We start from the raw sequence: 15,581 nt of genomic DNA on the forward strand, positions 1-15,581 counted from the left end.
CGGGAGGCGGCGCTCCGAGACAGGAGTGGGTTTCCCGGACTCACCAGTTTCCGAGGAAAATCCGGGCAAGCGGCCAGGGCCCCCAGCGACCCCGGCGGCGGGCGGGACGCGGCGGTGGAGAGTGCTCGAAACCCGCGACGCGGGCGCGAGCTGGGAGCCCGGGGTGCCTCTACGGCACCCTCGCGGCCGGCGGCGGACAGTTAGAGGAGTGAAAGTGAATGCAGTTTCTATCCAGGAGTAGGAGAACGCTAGAGGGGAACTCTCTCCTCCCTTCTTTTCCTTCTCTGAATCCGGGGGAGACCACCATGGCTCTTTCAGACCCCGACTATGCCAACCAGGCGGACTAGGGGAGTTCGCTGGGGGTTCCAACCGTGGCCCGTGCCTGCGGTGCGGGCGGGACTCCTCTCGCCCACCGCCTTGGAAAAGCAGTCACTCGGCCGCTGGGCTCCTTCTTGCCTCTGGATTGTGGGGAAAGCAGGGAACTTCCTGCCCCAATCTCCAGCCATCCCACTTGGGTCTGTCCCCCTCCTCTGGGGGCCCCAGTGTGGCTTGGCTTCATTTTACTTCTAGTGATTGCAGATAATGGAATTGACTAAACAAGGGTCCGAGTTCAAGAAACGAACTGACTTCCTCCCTAGACTTGGGGAGGACATTTGTAATGAAACGATTCCACCTGTAAATTCTTGTTTTTGCTCATTACCTAATTTTTGCTCATAACCTGTACTGGGCCTCATCCTATCTACTTTCTGCTCATTAAATGGCTTCTATTTCGCGTATCAGTAACGCATATGAGAGGCAGTATTGCCTGATAGGTCAGAGTCCTGGGTTCTGTAACTGCCTGGATTCAAATCCCAGCCTGGCTGTGTGACCTCAGGCAAGTAACTTAACGTTTTGGCGCCCTTGTTTTATCATCTGTAAAATGAGGATAAGAAAAAATACCTACATGATTGGGTAGCTGCCAGCATTCAGTAAATTAATACAATAGAGCTCTGTCACATATCAAACAAAAGCTGGTATTACTATTACTATATTTATGCAAAATTGGCTAAGAAGCTTTCAAAATACTGTATAATAAGATCAGGAACAAAATGCAATTTTTGGTATGCTCTAAAGAGTATATATAATAAAATAGAAGATGTTCATCACTGAAATTAGAAAAACAGTAAATATTTTCTAGGTTGTTATGTAAATTTTAAATACAGTGCGTTTCTACAGCATCTGGACCCTTTTTATTTCAAATAATTGTGAAATACTTATATACACATTTCAAGCAGCATTGTTGAAAATTATCTCTAACTTTCAAAATGTTTCACTTCGTAAAACAGATATGATAAAAAAAAAACACACTAGGTCATGGTATATACAGAAAATTCAAAGTCTGTATTAAAATACTGCACCAGGTCAGTTGTATTTAAGAGAAGCTGCAAGTTTACCTTGGAAGCTAGAAATGCTAACTTCTATAAGATGATTGTAAACATTTCAGCCAAAATACTCTTATAATATCAAGAATAGAGAAAGATGGGGCACATGGTTGGTTCAGACATTTGATCTCTCAGTTGTGAGTTAGAGCCCCAAGATGGGCACAGAGATCACTTTAAAAATAAAGAAAGAAGTACATAGAATGATAAAAGTCAGATTCCTTCACTTTACAGCTGAGGAAATATTCAGAGAGGGTAGAGGTCCCTACTGGAGATCTCCAGCTAAATAGGGCCCCAAATAGGATTAGAGTTAAGTCTTCTGACTAGCCACCCAAGGCTCTTATACATCACATTGATACGTTTCTGTTTACTGCAGGTTTATGAATCTTTAACAAATAGGAAACTAGAAGTCATTACCTAAGGGAAAATATACAAGCATGTGTTATATACAACGCAAGAAAGACCAGACAGTAATTTGGCTGCTGTCCCACAGCTTCGTTGGCCTGGCACAGCAGGAGGTAGGACTTACCTAAAGTAGGCTAAGGTCACAGATCAAGCTAGAGGCAGAGCCAGCACTGGAATTCAGGGTCCCAGTGGAGTACACATTTGGTTGCATATTCTATTAATCCCTTGTAGCAGTTCTTCCTTAGAAATAACTTCTGAGCTTTTCTTAAATTCTTAAAGTCTTCTTTCTGCTGACTTAAAGAGAGCTTTTTAGGAAAGGCCTTCAAAATTACATAAAAGGAGATTTTATTATTCCAGATTTTGTGGACAAGCATGAGTGAAGGGGGGGGGCTTTCTTATTTTAATGCAGTGGCTTGGTAAGTAATGGTTTCTATTCCAGGCACTTGAACATAAATTCCTAATATCCTACTGTTCTTTCATTTCTGCACACGGCAGTGTAATGACATTCACCTTCCAGCAGGTAGCTTCAAGGTCCAGCCCTCACACGAGCAGTTTAGGAATTGTATGACAGAGCCTTTCAAGTGAGCATCTGACCTTACAAAGTTATTTAGGATTATAGGAATGATTTGTTCTCCAAAGAGAGCACTTCTAGGAACCGTTCTTGCCTCCTTGAAGAAGGAAACCATGGTTCTCTCCAGTGCATGAACTGAATATCTTACCCTTGACTTTGCACCTCTGTATACCTACCACGTGTTTTTAGACAGAAATGCAGGGCATTAAGTAGGGAGTGACTTTGTAGCAATCTCCCAAGCCAGTTCAGCAGAACCGAGTTTTGAAACCCCATGTGTTAAGTCAAGTCCCAGTATGAATAGAATGTGAATCACTGTCCAATTGGGAATATTTCAGATTGGTTTTCAGTGTACCACCAGGTGAGTCACAGTGTGAGCTGCTTCTAGTCAAATACATATAGTATCAGTCAGCAACTCACAGGGTTCACTCTGAGTCAGAGCTTAGCATTTAGTATAATAAGCGTGAGTCACTGACTACCCGGCACCTATCTGAGATGGTCCGTGAATTTTACCTTGAGCAGCTCGAGAATCTAGACGACGCTGCATGGGGTGAGTCAGTTCATAGAATAATCGAATGGGCTTTTGCGGCAGCCATTCACAATAAAATTTGATGTGACTGAGAGCACAAGGGAATATGACATGATGATGGATTCATAGAATAAATTGCCCTGATTCTAATCCCAATGATTAGATTCTAGCTATCTGCACAGGGAATCACTTGCTCTGTTGCCTAGCGGTGATATTTTACTTCAGGTACTTCAGCGATTTTTAAAGCCAGTTAACTGTTCTGGTTTGGATGTGCTCGATTTCTACTTATTACTTAATTTTACTCTGAACTGTAAAATCCTTTTAAAGTACATATTAGTATTTGGCTTTTAGACAAGAGCATCTCATGCAGTTACTTAGCAGTTTGACTTCCTGGGGTCCTGTGTTGTACAAAAGCAGGTCAGCCCAACAATGAGGTAGAGGGGTACGCCTTGTTGTCTGGTTTAGCTCCATTTGTGCCTATCACCTCTGACACGAACTGAGGAGTATTTGTTCAGGAGCTGGGACACAGGTGTGTGATGCTATTCCGAGGCTAGCAACTCCTTGCACTTGCTGTAACCCTTTTAGGGCTGTATGGCTAGATCAACATAAGCTTATATAAGCTGTTGCATTTATGCAAGACACTGGAAAGAACGATGCAACATATGCCTTACCCCCCCTTTGCAAACGAATTTTACATCTCAGGGTGGAGTGAGAATGAGATGTAAGGGACCAGTAAATTTCTTAATTTGTTGATAATTAGTGACAAAAAGTTATTATCTTGAGAACAAAGGTTAGACTACTGCTTAAAAGTACATGTTTATTTTTCTGTATCTTCTGGACAGAAATACAGGGCATTAATACAGGGAGTGATGACTCTGTAGCAATCTCCCAAGCCAGTTCAACAGAATGGCTCCAAGAAAATCCCAGACGTGTGGACTTTACATACACCATTTTTGTATTTCTACAAGTATCCATTCCTAGCTATAACCCAGATCCTAATTCATACATATTCTGCTACATGGGGAAGTGTAGATACTTCTTGGCATTTAATGGGGACAGAACATAAAGAGTTCCGTTCTTCCTGACTTAAATGTAATGCCTGGCAAATTCAGGTCATTAGGACTCTAATGAATTAGGCTATATATAAAACTGCAACAAAGTTTCTATGTAAGTTTGCTAAATTTCAGTGAGGAGCTATAACACTTTTGTGACATTCATTATTGCTTTTATCTTTATTTGAATTATAACTTATAGTAAAGTGTACATATCTTCAGTGTACAACTTAAACCTTACGTGACTATACCCCGATTGAATACCTCCCTCTTTGGGGGACTGACTGTCCTGTGCATTGTAGGATGCTTAGTAACATCCCTGTCCTCTACCCCTAGATGCCAGTTGCACCCTTCCCCAGATGTGACAACGAAAAATGTCTCCAGACATTGCCAAATATTTCCTGGAGGGCAAGATCCCTCACCACTGCTCTAGATTAAGATACAGGATAAGTTCAGCTCGTATCCAGAAGACCCGCTCTTGCTTTTGCCCAGTCATTACTCCCACAGATAACCACTCTCGTAAGTTTTCAAACCATATACAATTGACCCTGAAAAACCCAGGTTTGAACTGCTTGGGTCAACTTACACATGGATTTTTTTTTTTAATACAGTACAGTACTGTAGAAGTATTTCCCTTATGATTTTTAATAACATTTTATTTTCTCTAACTTACTTTGGTGTAAGAATACAGTGTATAATACATATAATATAAAGCATGTGTTAATCAACTGTTTATGTTATCAGTAAGGCACCCAGGCAACAGTAGGCTATATAGTTTAGTTTGGGGGTAGTCAGAAGTTACAGGCAAATTTTCAGCTGCATGGGGAAGTCAGCGTCCCAACCCCTGTGGTGTTCAAGGGTCAACTGTATTAGCTGGGCCTTTTCTGAACTTCAGATGGAATTATATAGTACATATTCTTTGCATCTGGTTCTTTAGCTCAGCATTATTTTTTTGAGATTCTCTCGTTCTTGCATGTATTGTGATTTTCAATGCTGTCTGGTGTTCCTTTGTGTTAACACAATATAGTTCATTCATCTGTTTCACTGTTGAAGGACATTTGAGTTGTTTCTAGTATGGGCCTATTACGAATAATGCTAATATTAGTATTCTTATTCATGTCTTTTGACAAACATAGCCCTATTTCCATTGGATGCCCAGGAGTGAAATTGCTGGGTAAAGATCCAGTATATGTTTAGCTTTACTTAGATACTGTCAGTTTTTCAAACTGTTTTTACGTGCCAAACTAACTTACAATCCCACCAGCAATATGTTGTTTCATGTCCTCACCAACATTTAGCATTGTCCACCCATTTAATTTTAGTCATTCTGGTGGCAGTGTAGTGGTAATTCGTTATGGTTTTAGTCTGTATTTCTTGGGGCACCTCGGTGGCTCAGTCGGTTCAGCGTCTGTCTTCGGTTCAGGTCATGATCCCGGGGTCCTGGGATCGAGTTCTGCATCCGGCTCCCAGCTCAGTGGGAAGCCTCTCCCTCTGCTGCTTCCCCTGCTTGTGCGTGCGTGCTCAATCTCTCTCTGTCAAGTAAATAAAATATTTTAAAAAGTTGTTTGTATTTCTCTGATTGCTAATGATGTTGAGCGTCTTTTTATTGGCCATTTTGTTGATTTATCTTCTATTATAAACTGCCTCTACGAGTCTTTGGCCCATTTTTCCATTGTGTTGTCTGTCTTCTTTTTCATTCATAAGAATTCTTTATATATTCTGGATATAAGTTATTGTCAAAAATGTGTGGCTGTGTTTATTGCATGTCCCATGTGCCTTGCCTTATGTTCTCAAACCATTGCCTTTTGACTTCTGTAGTTCCTGTTGAAAAGTCCTGCTTCTCTGAAAGTAACAGGGCTTTTCCTCCGACTGATTTAAAATTCTTTTCTTTGTTTTTGACTTGCCACAGTTAGAATAAATATGGTGTGGTTTTGTATTTGTCCTGTTTTCAATGTGCTGAGCTTTTTGTATCTGTAGATTGATATCATTCACCAATTTTGGGAAATGTTCACTCAACATCTTCTTGCCTGTTTTCTCTCTTTCTCTCCTGCTCCTGGGACTCAAATTCTACATACATTAGACTTTCCCTGTCTTCCCTTGTGTCTCTTATTCTATGCTCTGTTTTACACTTTTTTCCCTCTTTTCTTTTTTTCCTTTTTTTTTTTTTTTTGGTCTCTCTCTCCTTCCATTGAATACTTTCTTTCAACCTGTGTATTATTTTATTTTACCTGTCTTCTGCTGTGCCCAGGTTTCCGTCAAACCATCTAGGGAGTTGTTAATTTCAGAAGGTGTTTTGTTCACAATATACTCTGTCTATTTGATTCTTTTTAATACATTTAAATTCTCTGATGAAATTCTCCATCTTTCCATCAGTTTTGTACATCAAATTCATATCTACTAAATCCAATATTGATATTGTTTGTGAGTCTGCTCTATTACTTGTTTCTTATGGAACATCTTTCTGTCTCTTCACATACCTCCTAATTTTTATTGTACGTACACACCATATGTAAAGAAACTGTGTTGGTTCAGGTTGTATTGTCCACAGCAAGGACTCTCCCTTGGAGGGGTTTCCTCTGTGAGGATGAGAGGCTGTCCACTTCAGTACTAACAGGTATTGAAATGAGTTTGGGCCAGTTGCAATTTTAATAAGACATAGGTAACCTCTGGCTTTTTCACATTCCTCAAGTGTTTTCCCTGGGCTTCAGAGTTACAGCCTAGTGGGTTTCTGTCTCCTCAGTCTTGAAAGACTGAGACACTCAGTGCCCCCTTCAGAGGTTTGGAGCTTGCTTTCTGCACCCACCTTCCCCACGTGGCTTCCACATCTGGTAAATATCTGGAGGAGGCCATGCATGTGTTTGAAGATGGCCTTGTTACACATGGGTCCTGGTTCTCCCACATGAAACTGTGGAGTTCCTTTATATTCTCAACCCAAACCTAGAGTCAGCAAATGCACTCAAGGGCAAAAACAGACTGCTCACTTTTGAAGAGCTCTCCCTCTCAGAAATTTTAGTTAATTTAATCTTTTTGCTTCCATAGCTCTCTGATGTCTTTAGAAATGTGATTCTAGTCATTTATCTGCTTTTTTAGTTGGTGCAGAGGAATTGTGGCCTGCCTTGACCTATTGTCTTTTTCCTTGAAGATATTTTTCCTGAATTTTCTCTTCCTTCTTTCAGATGTGGGTGGATGGGGGCACCACGTATGGACTTGGAGAAGCTTGGAGAGGAAACAGAAGGGGCAGAAGAGGAGACTTGGGAGTCTACTTTAAACCCTAAAGTCTCAGATGCCCGCAAAAGCTGCAGCTGTGGCAGCGAGTAGGCAGTCGGTTTGACGTGTTTCTAAATGAAGAGATTGGCCTGGGCTGGAGGCAGAAATGAGAATTTGTTAGACTTTTTATGATATGTAGCTTACTGTGCTGTGGTACACTAAATTCTCATGAGGTTATGGTGGGAAATTCTTTAGTGTAATCAATGGGATATTGCTGCCTAGAATCTGCACTTTCTTTTCTAAAACTGTAAGCAATCTACTGAGAGTCTATATATTTACTACAGAGGTCAGCAAACTCGGGTGCATGGGCCAAATCCAGACTGCTGCCTGTTTTTGTATGACCTGTACACTAAAAATGGTTTTCACATTTTTAAAAATTATTTATCATATATATATAGAGAGAGAGATTTATTTTGAGGAATCGGCTCACACGATTGTGGAAACTTGGCACGTCCAAAATCTTGATGGGCTAGAGCCCTGGCAGGCTGGGGACTCAGGGAAGAATCACAGTTCAAATCCAAACGCAGTCTGCTAGCAGCATTTCTTCTTGGGGGGGACGGGGGTCAGTAACTCAGCAACAGCCCAGTGGAAGAGATGCCAAGAGCAAGGCACGGGAGGAGGGGCATGGAGCTTCCTTGCCTTCTGTGGGGACACCACCCTCCCAGCATCTAGATGTGTTCACCAGCCGGGAAGCTCAATGTTTACATTTTTTAATTGTTGGGGGGAAAAATCAAAAGAAGAAGACTATTTCATGACACATGAAAATGTTACGAAATTTGAATTTCAATGTCCATAAAGTTTTATTGGAACAGGGCCACATTCATTCAGCGACATGATGTCTGTGACTGCTTTTGCACCAATAGAGGCAGAGCTAAGATGTTGCAATGGACACCATAAGGCCCTGCAAAGGCTCCAGTATTCACACTCTGGTCCTGTACAGAAAAGGTTTGCCTCCCTCGCATCTATAACCTAAATATAAGTGTGAAGTATTACTACATTTTCATAGGAAACAGTCTCTATGAAAGTAAATATGACATTCAACCCCTGGCAATGTTATTTCTTAGAAAAATTGTGCACTCTTGGGGCGCCTGGGTGGCTCAGTTGTTAAGCATTTGCCTTCGGCTAGGGTTATGATCCCAGGGTCCTGGGATCAAGCCCCACACTGGGCTCCCTGCTCGGCAGGAAGCCTGCTTCTCCCTCTTCCTCTGCCCCTGCTTGTGTTCCCTCTCTCGCTGTCTTTCTCTCTCTGTCAAATAAATAAATAAAATCTTAAAAAAAAAAAAAGAAATTTACCTTAAAAAAACATGTGCACTCTTTAAGAAAAAAATTCCTAAGGACAAGACCAAAAATTCAATTAAAGACAATCTCCTATAGGAAATGAAGTCAGAGGATCTAACTTAACGTTCCTTTGGGTATCCACCACTTCAACATTCAGCATTTTTATGTGAACAGGAAAACTTGAGGACATTTAACAAACTCCAAAAGTACTAATGAAGGAGGGCCGGAGGGAAATAATATGCGCAAAAGCTGTGTGTATCACTCAGATTCTCGAGGCTTTCAGAGATTCAAATTACTTACGATCTAAAAGCTTTAAATAGGATAGGAGCTTGCTGTCATCACAGGATGAAAACATCTAGTAATGGACATAAGGCAAAGTTTGAGGATCCAACGCTTTTATCCATAAGGGATCATGGAGAATTTTATATATGTGGGAAAGTAGAATTTGTGGTAAAAGAGATATAGAGGAAAAATTTGCCCAGACAGACCTGTAAGGAGTACAGAAGGCTAGTTAGTTACTTAGGAACACAGATTTTTGTACACTTTTATTATCCTTAATTTGCATGTACATTAACACATTTCACAACCCATCTGCTATAATTGGTGGAAAATTAGTTCTTCAACTAGCAAATAGTCATCCAGGCCTAATGTCTGTAAGATTTGTGACCAGCATAAACAGATGGGTTAGGAGAGTCCCAGCAGACTGGACCAGAGTGGTGGGGGGCTTCTGCAGCCCTGGGTAAGGCCTTACTCTCACTTGTGATCAAAGAAGGAGGCCTTGTCATAAGAGTTTCCATAGTTCTAGCTAATTGCTTTGGGACAATGATAGTAAGCTTCATTACAAACGTTACTCATTAAAGACAGTTAAAATAAAAATGAATGTTACTTTTAAGAAATTCAATAGCCTTATACTAAGCACATTAAAAATACAATGTCCATATAATAATAGCAGTGCCTTTATCATACCTAACAAAATTAACACGATTTTAGCATCATTTAACATCTGCATTCGTTTGCTAGGGCTGCCATATCAAATACCACCAACTGGGGGGGCTTAAACAACAGAAATTTATTTTCTCACAGTTTGAAGGCTGGATCTTCAAGATCAAGGTGTGGGCAGGTTTGCTTTCTCCTGACTTCTCTCTCCTTGGCTTGGCACACAGCTCTCCTCTTTGTCCTCACATTTTCTTCCTCCTGTGTGTGTGTGCACGCATCCTCAGTGTCTTTCTTGTGTCCCGATTTCTGCTCCTTATAAGGACACCAGTCAGGTATGATCTTGACCCCACCCCACTGGTCTTATTTTAACTTAATCACCTCTTTTAAAGACCCTGTGTCCAAATAAAGTCACATTCTGCAGTACTGGGGATTAGGACATCAACATAAAATGCAGGGGACACGTTTCAGTCCCTAACACTAATCATTTCTCCTCAGTCTACCCTCCATCTTCTTTTTCACACACTAACTTGGGGAAGAAACTGGGTGCACTGCCCAGTGGATTGTCCTACACCATGAATTTATTTGCTTCTTCCTCATGATGCTGAACTTGTTCCTCTACTCCCTACATTTCTGCAAACTAGATGTTAGATCCAAAGGCTGGAATAGACTTAGGTTCAGTGATTTGGCCAGACCACTTCATGAGTGGTGCTTGAACTTCCTACTGTATCGTTTCAGACCAGCCCCTTTGAGTTATGCTAAAAACATTATTTCCTAAGGGCCTTTCAGAAGCTTGGTAGGTCAGTTCAACAGTTACAGAGTGGCTAACAGGCACAAAGTGTGTCTGGGCATATGCAGCAAGGGTAACGAGCCTCTGTTTGCCAAAAGATCTTGACAGTGTGTGCCCCAGGCCAGCCCTTAGATGTCCTGTCCCTCAGCGGGGCTGGAATGCCTCCTTGATCTGCAGCCCTCCACACCCCCTTACCCCCACGTCTTCCATCCCTCCTACCCCTCCGGGCAAGGATGATGGTGGTAATGTTGCATTACCCCTCCGCATTGTTAATTTGGAGAACTCTGGGTTGAGGAAACTGTATCATCTCCAGAAATGTGTCTAAGGATATCAGATGTTTCCAGACCGTTGTCCTAGTATGGAAGGGTATTCAGAGTATACCTAGGAATAGGGGGGCCAATTAGGAGAGCATGGAGGGGCTTTATCCCTTTTCCTGTGGGGAAGGTATATTCCATGTATCACCTTAGAACCAAAGAAGAAACTGGCTTCACTCTTAACATTTCATCCTTACTTTAGACACTTTTGTAAGTGTGAGTTTGTAGAGGATTTAAATTCATATCAAATTTCAGTTCACATTCTTAGGGTTATATTGAAGCATGCATAATACATGATACCCTCTGGGCGCTAGGTTTATTTAGATTTCAACACCAGAGAGAGATGCAATATGCAGATTGAACACAGTGAGGGCCAATGCAGCATTAATCACACTTACTATCTTCTCTATCAAATAAAATTTAAAATGTAATTGGGCTTTACGCATTTCAGTTTCTCTACATGCACTTTGAGAACCACCTCTCCACTGTCGAATGTAGGAAAGACTGTAAACATGAAAATTATCTGGGCCAAAGCGCACTTCTTGTGCTTTCAACCAAGGAAAGAGCTTGCATTCTGAATCTTTGTACCAACCGACTTCCATATACAGGGGGGTACTGACAGGCTATGTAAGGTGAATGGCATGTTCATCTGAATTTCCCACTATAACGTGATGTCTGGGGAAGTATTTTCTTTCCTTTTTTTTAAGATTTTATTTATTTGTCAGAGAGAGAGCACAAGCAGAGGGAGGGGCAGAGGGAGAGGGAGAAGCAGGCTCCCCACTGAGCAAAGAGCCCCGATGCAAGGCTCAATTCCAGGACCCTGGCATCATGACCTGAACCGAAGGCAGACGCTTAACCAACTGAGCTACCCAGATGCCCCTGGGGAAGTATTTTCATGGCACTTCCTTTTTCAAATAAAGACTTGAAAAACTCTAAATATTAGGCGCTATACACAGTTCTGGGCCATAATGTAGCATTTCTTTCGGGAGTTGGGCTGCTTGTCCACCCTCCGACTACACCCTGTGGGTGCCCTGTGATGCGCCCACAGCCCTCTCCCCCTCGCCAGTTGCCAGCCTGTGTTACTGGTGTGTCGCTGTTCCCAACACACCAGACAGCGCAGCTGCTTCTCCCTGCCACGTGTTCTCTCTCCTTAGTCTTCTTCCCTGCATATTTTTCTTTCCTTGTCCTGATGTGTCTTGGCTCTAAGTCATGGCATTCCTTTGTAATACCTAACAATGCCCAGTTAAATACCATGCCCAGTGAACGTTAACTTTACAAAACAGCAAGTGGGAATGACTCAGCCACCAGAAGCCCAGCACGGGCAAATGACTTATGTAGGGTCACCACATCAGGGCCAGAACTGAACTCACAGCCAGTGTCCCTGCTTTTTTGGACTCATGCAGCCCAACAGGCTGCCTTTAAAGTAAATTGAAAAATGGTATCTAAAAAAATTGTTTTAATTGTAGCTGACACAATCTTACATTAGTTCAGGTGACAAGTCTATATAAAGTAATGGCATTTTAATAAAATTTATTGGGAGATAATTTACAATACCATACAATTCACCCATTTAAAGTGTACAGTTCAATGGCTTTTAATATAGTCAGAGTGTGTAGCAATCTCCATAATCCATTTTAGAACATTAGATGATTTCATCATTGAGAAGAAACCCAACACCCCCAGCTGTCACCCACCAAGCCCCTGTGTCCCGCAGCCCCTAGCAACCACTGATCTACCTTCTGTTTCTACAGCTTCGCTTCTTTTAGATATTTCATGTAAAAGGAGTCCTACAATATGTGGCCTTTTATATCTGGCTTTTTTTCACTCAGCAATGTTTGCATGCTTCACCCGTGTAATAGCATCTTAGAATAAGAAGAAAAGCTAGTCATCATCCTTCAATTTGCAGATAGGAAAACTGAGGCCCGGGAAGGTGGCCCATTGCTGAAGTCACAAAGCCTGACAGTGGGAAAGTCAGGGCTGCACCCGGACCTCTTCCTGCCCAGGCCTCAGGCAGGTTCTCCCCAGGCTTCCCAGTGAATGTGCAAAAGTTCCTTAGCTCTGGTTGGCAAGCTAACACATGGGCACTCCTCTGGTCTTCCCATTCTCCCTCTCCTCAGCTGTTTTGTTACCACTTGCAAGCAGGACGAGGCATTATAGGTTTCTTCTAGGTTTGTGAATGGTTGAGGTGCCAGAGGTCTGAGGGTGGGTAAGCGCGGACCCGGCTGTTTCACTCTCTGCTGAATGTAGATACAAGGGTATAGGATGGATTTGTTTATGATCTTAAAACACAATTTAGGGGGCGCCTGGGTGGCTCAGTTGGTTAAGCGTTGGCCTTCAGCTCAGGTCATGGTCTCAGGGTCCTGGGGTTGAACCCCACGTCAGGCTCCCTGCTCAGTAGGGAACCTGCTGCTTCTTCTCCTTCTGCCCCTCCCCCACCCCCATGCTCATGCTCGCTCTCTCAAAATAAATAAATAAAATCTTTTTTAAAAAACACACAATTTAGGGGGCACCTGGGTGGCTCGGTTGAGCATCTGCCTTTGGCTCAGGTCATTGTCCCAGAGTCCTGGGATACAGCCCTGCGTCAGGCTTTCTGCTCAGTGGGGAGCCCGCTTCTCCCTCTCCTTCTGCCTGCCGTTCTGCCTACTTGTGATCTCTCTCTCTCACTGTCAAATAAATAAATAAAATCTTAAAACACACACACAATTTAGGGACACTTGGGTGGCACAGTCGGTTGGGCATCCGACTCTTAATCTCAGCTCAGGTCCTTGATCTCAGGTTGTGAGTTCAGGCTCCACTGGGGTTGGGTTCCACGGTGGGCATGGAGCCTCCTTATAACAAAACACACACATACACACACACACACACACACACACACACACACACACACAATTTAAAGACTTCCCCACACTACTCATTCTGTCTTTTCCGTGACATATCATTGGTGAGTACTGAGTTAAAATAATAATAATGGCATGAGAGTAGCACTTCCTAGTTCTCAGAGACCTTCCACGTACGTTCTCTCACTTACGGCTGATACCCAGTTGAGGAGGTGGAGGCTTAGGACGATGGAGTAGTTTGGTTCAGGCCACACGAGTGGCAATGGTCAGAGTAGAAATAGACCCTGACTTGAAGCCCCATGATCTCTTTCCTAGGTGGCATAGGGAAATTGTAGAAATTCTGGACCAGTTGCTCATTATTTTTTTGTTAATATATTTTTTTAAGATTTTATTTATTTATTTGAGAGGGTTGGGGGAGCACAGAGGGAGAAGTGGACTCCCCTCCTGAGCAGGGAGCCCAATGCGGGGCTCCATCCCAGGACCCTGGGATCGTGACCTGAGCCGAAGGCAGACGCTTAGCCGACTGAGTCAGCCAGATGCCCCTCAATTATGCTCATTATTTTTCAGTGATTATTCTTGAAGTGTCAGCCCAAGACTTGCAGGACTTCTCCACATAAACTGTTATTCCCACTAGGCTTCTGATCCCGGTCACTACAGGGATGCGCAGCTCTGCCATCTGGCTTCATCGCATGCCCCTCTGCCTCCTGCCCACCGTGCTCTCTGGAACTCAGTCTGCCACCAGAATGCCCCAGTTTTTCACAAGTGTCTCAACATCCCTTCCCTTCCTTCTCTCACTGAAATCTGGCTACTCTCGGAAGGCAGTGCTTTTCCCCATGCCCCTGGTAATTGCAGGCGTTTTTCCACTGAGATTCTACCACTTACTTCCATACTTAGAAGTAAGGTGGGTGTTTCTGTGGCCACTTCCAAAACATTCTTCCCTCAAAGACCCTGTTCTTAAATTCCGACACAAGCTACAACATGGGTGAACCTTGAAGACATGGTGCTGGGTATAATAAGTCAGACATGAACGACAAATACTGTATGATTCCACTTATTTGAGGTACCTAGACGACTCATATTTTTAGAGACAGAAAGTAGAACAGTGGTTGTCAGGGGCTGGGGAAGGTGGGGATGGGAAGTTAGTATTTCATGAATTCAGAGTTTCATTTGGAGATGAAAACGTTCTAGAGACAGATGGTGGTGATGGTAGGAGAGCAGTGTGAGTGTGCTTAGCGCCACTGAACTGTACACTTAAAAATGGTTAAAATGATAAATTTTATGTAAATTTACCACAACTAAAAAAAAAAAAAAACCCAAACTTCTTTTGAATGCGTGTCCTTAGAGTGAACCTCCACTTCTGCTCCTTTCCATCATCTACGCACCCTCTGGTCCCTGCCCTCGAGTAGAAGACTCTAGCACGTGGGCGTCATTGCCTTTCCAGCACTGGCCCTGTCTTCACATCCCTGTAAATGACCTGTGCTACCCTCTGGTCTCTCAGCTTCTTGATTTCTCAGTTCCAGGAGGCTTTTCCCCTCCCACACCTCAGCCCTCATGTATGGGACCATCCCCAGGATCCGCCATAACCCACTGCACCTCCTCAGAAACCTTATCCTAAAACCCATGCCTGTGACCCACCCATTTGCTCACTCTGGTGCTCCCCTCCATAAATTCTTTGGTCTCTGAGGCCTCCAGCCCATTCTCATCTCCCTGACTCATGTGTCCTCAGCGCCCTCCTTCCCTTTATCAGTCACCACCCTTTCTGCATGTTCCAGGACGGGCCAGTATCATTTGTATTTGCAGTTCCTTCTTAGAAGCACCCGCCAACATTTGTGTGCACCCACCTCACTTCATCATTGGTCTCCCTTCAGGTGCCCCCTCCTCAGAGATCTTCCCTGGCCATAACCCCTCATGATGCTATGGGGTGTCAACCATTTTAGCATCTTACCTATTTGTTGTCATGATTTTGTGTTTCTCTGCCTAGAACATAAGCCCTTGGCAGAGATAGTGAAACTCACCCCAGATCCCCTCCCCTGCAACATGGACTGCATCAGGTGGAGCTCGATAAATGTGTAACCAGGTCAGCAGGAAAACGCTTTGAAAACAAACAATGTGGTCATATTTTTAAACTTTTTATCCTAGACTTATAATCGGATCATTCTTTTTTTTTTAAAAGATTTTATTTATTTATTT

The 15,581-nt window shown here is 43.0% G+C and overlaps 1 protein-coding gene across 3 annotated transcripts in view; it reads left to right on the forward strand.

The window, feature by feature from the left end:
- The window catches only part of RGS20 (regulator of G protein signaling 20), a 48,237-nt gene that overhangs the window by 1,720 nt on the left and 30,936 nt on the right, over positions 1-15,581 (forward strand). The window lies entirely within an intron of this gene.

The sequence above is a fragment of the Ailuropoda melanoleuca genome, unplaced genomic scaffold (assembly GCF_002007445.2).
Source record: "Ailuropoda melanoleuca isolate Jingjing unplaced genomic scaffold, ASM200744v2 unplaced-scaffold11384, whole genome shotgun sequence".
NCBI classification, from domain to species: domain Eukaryota; kingdom Metazoa; phylum Chordata; class Mammalia; order Carnivora; family Ursidae; genus Ailuropoda; species Ailuropoda melanoleuca.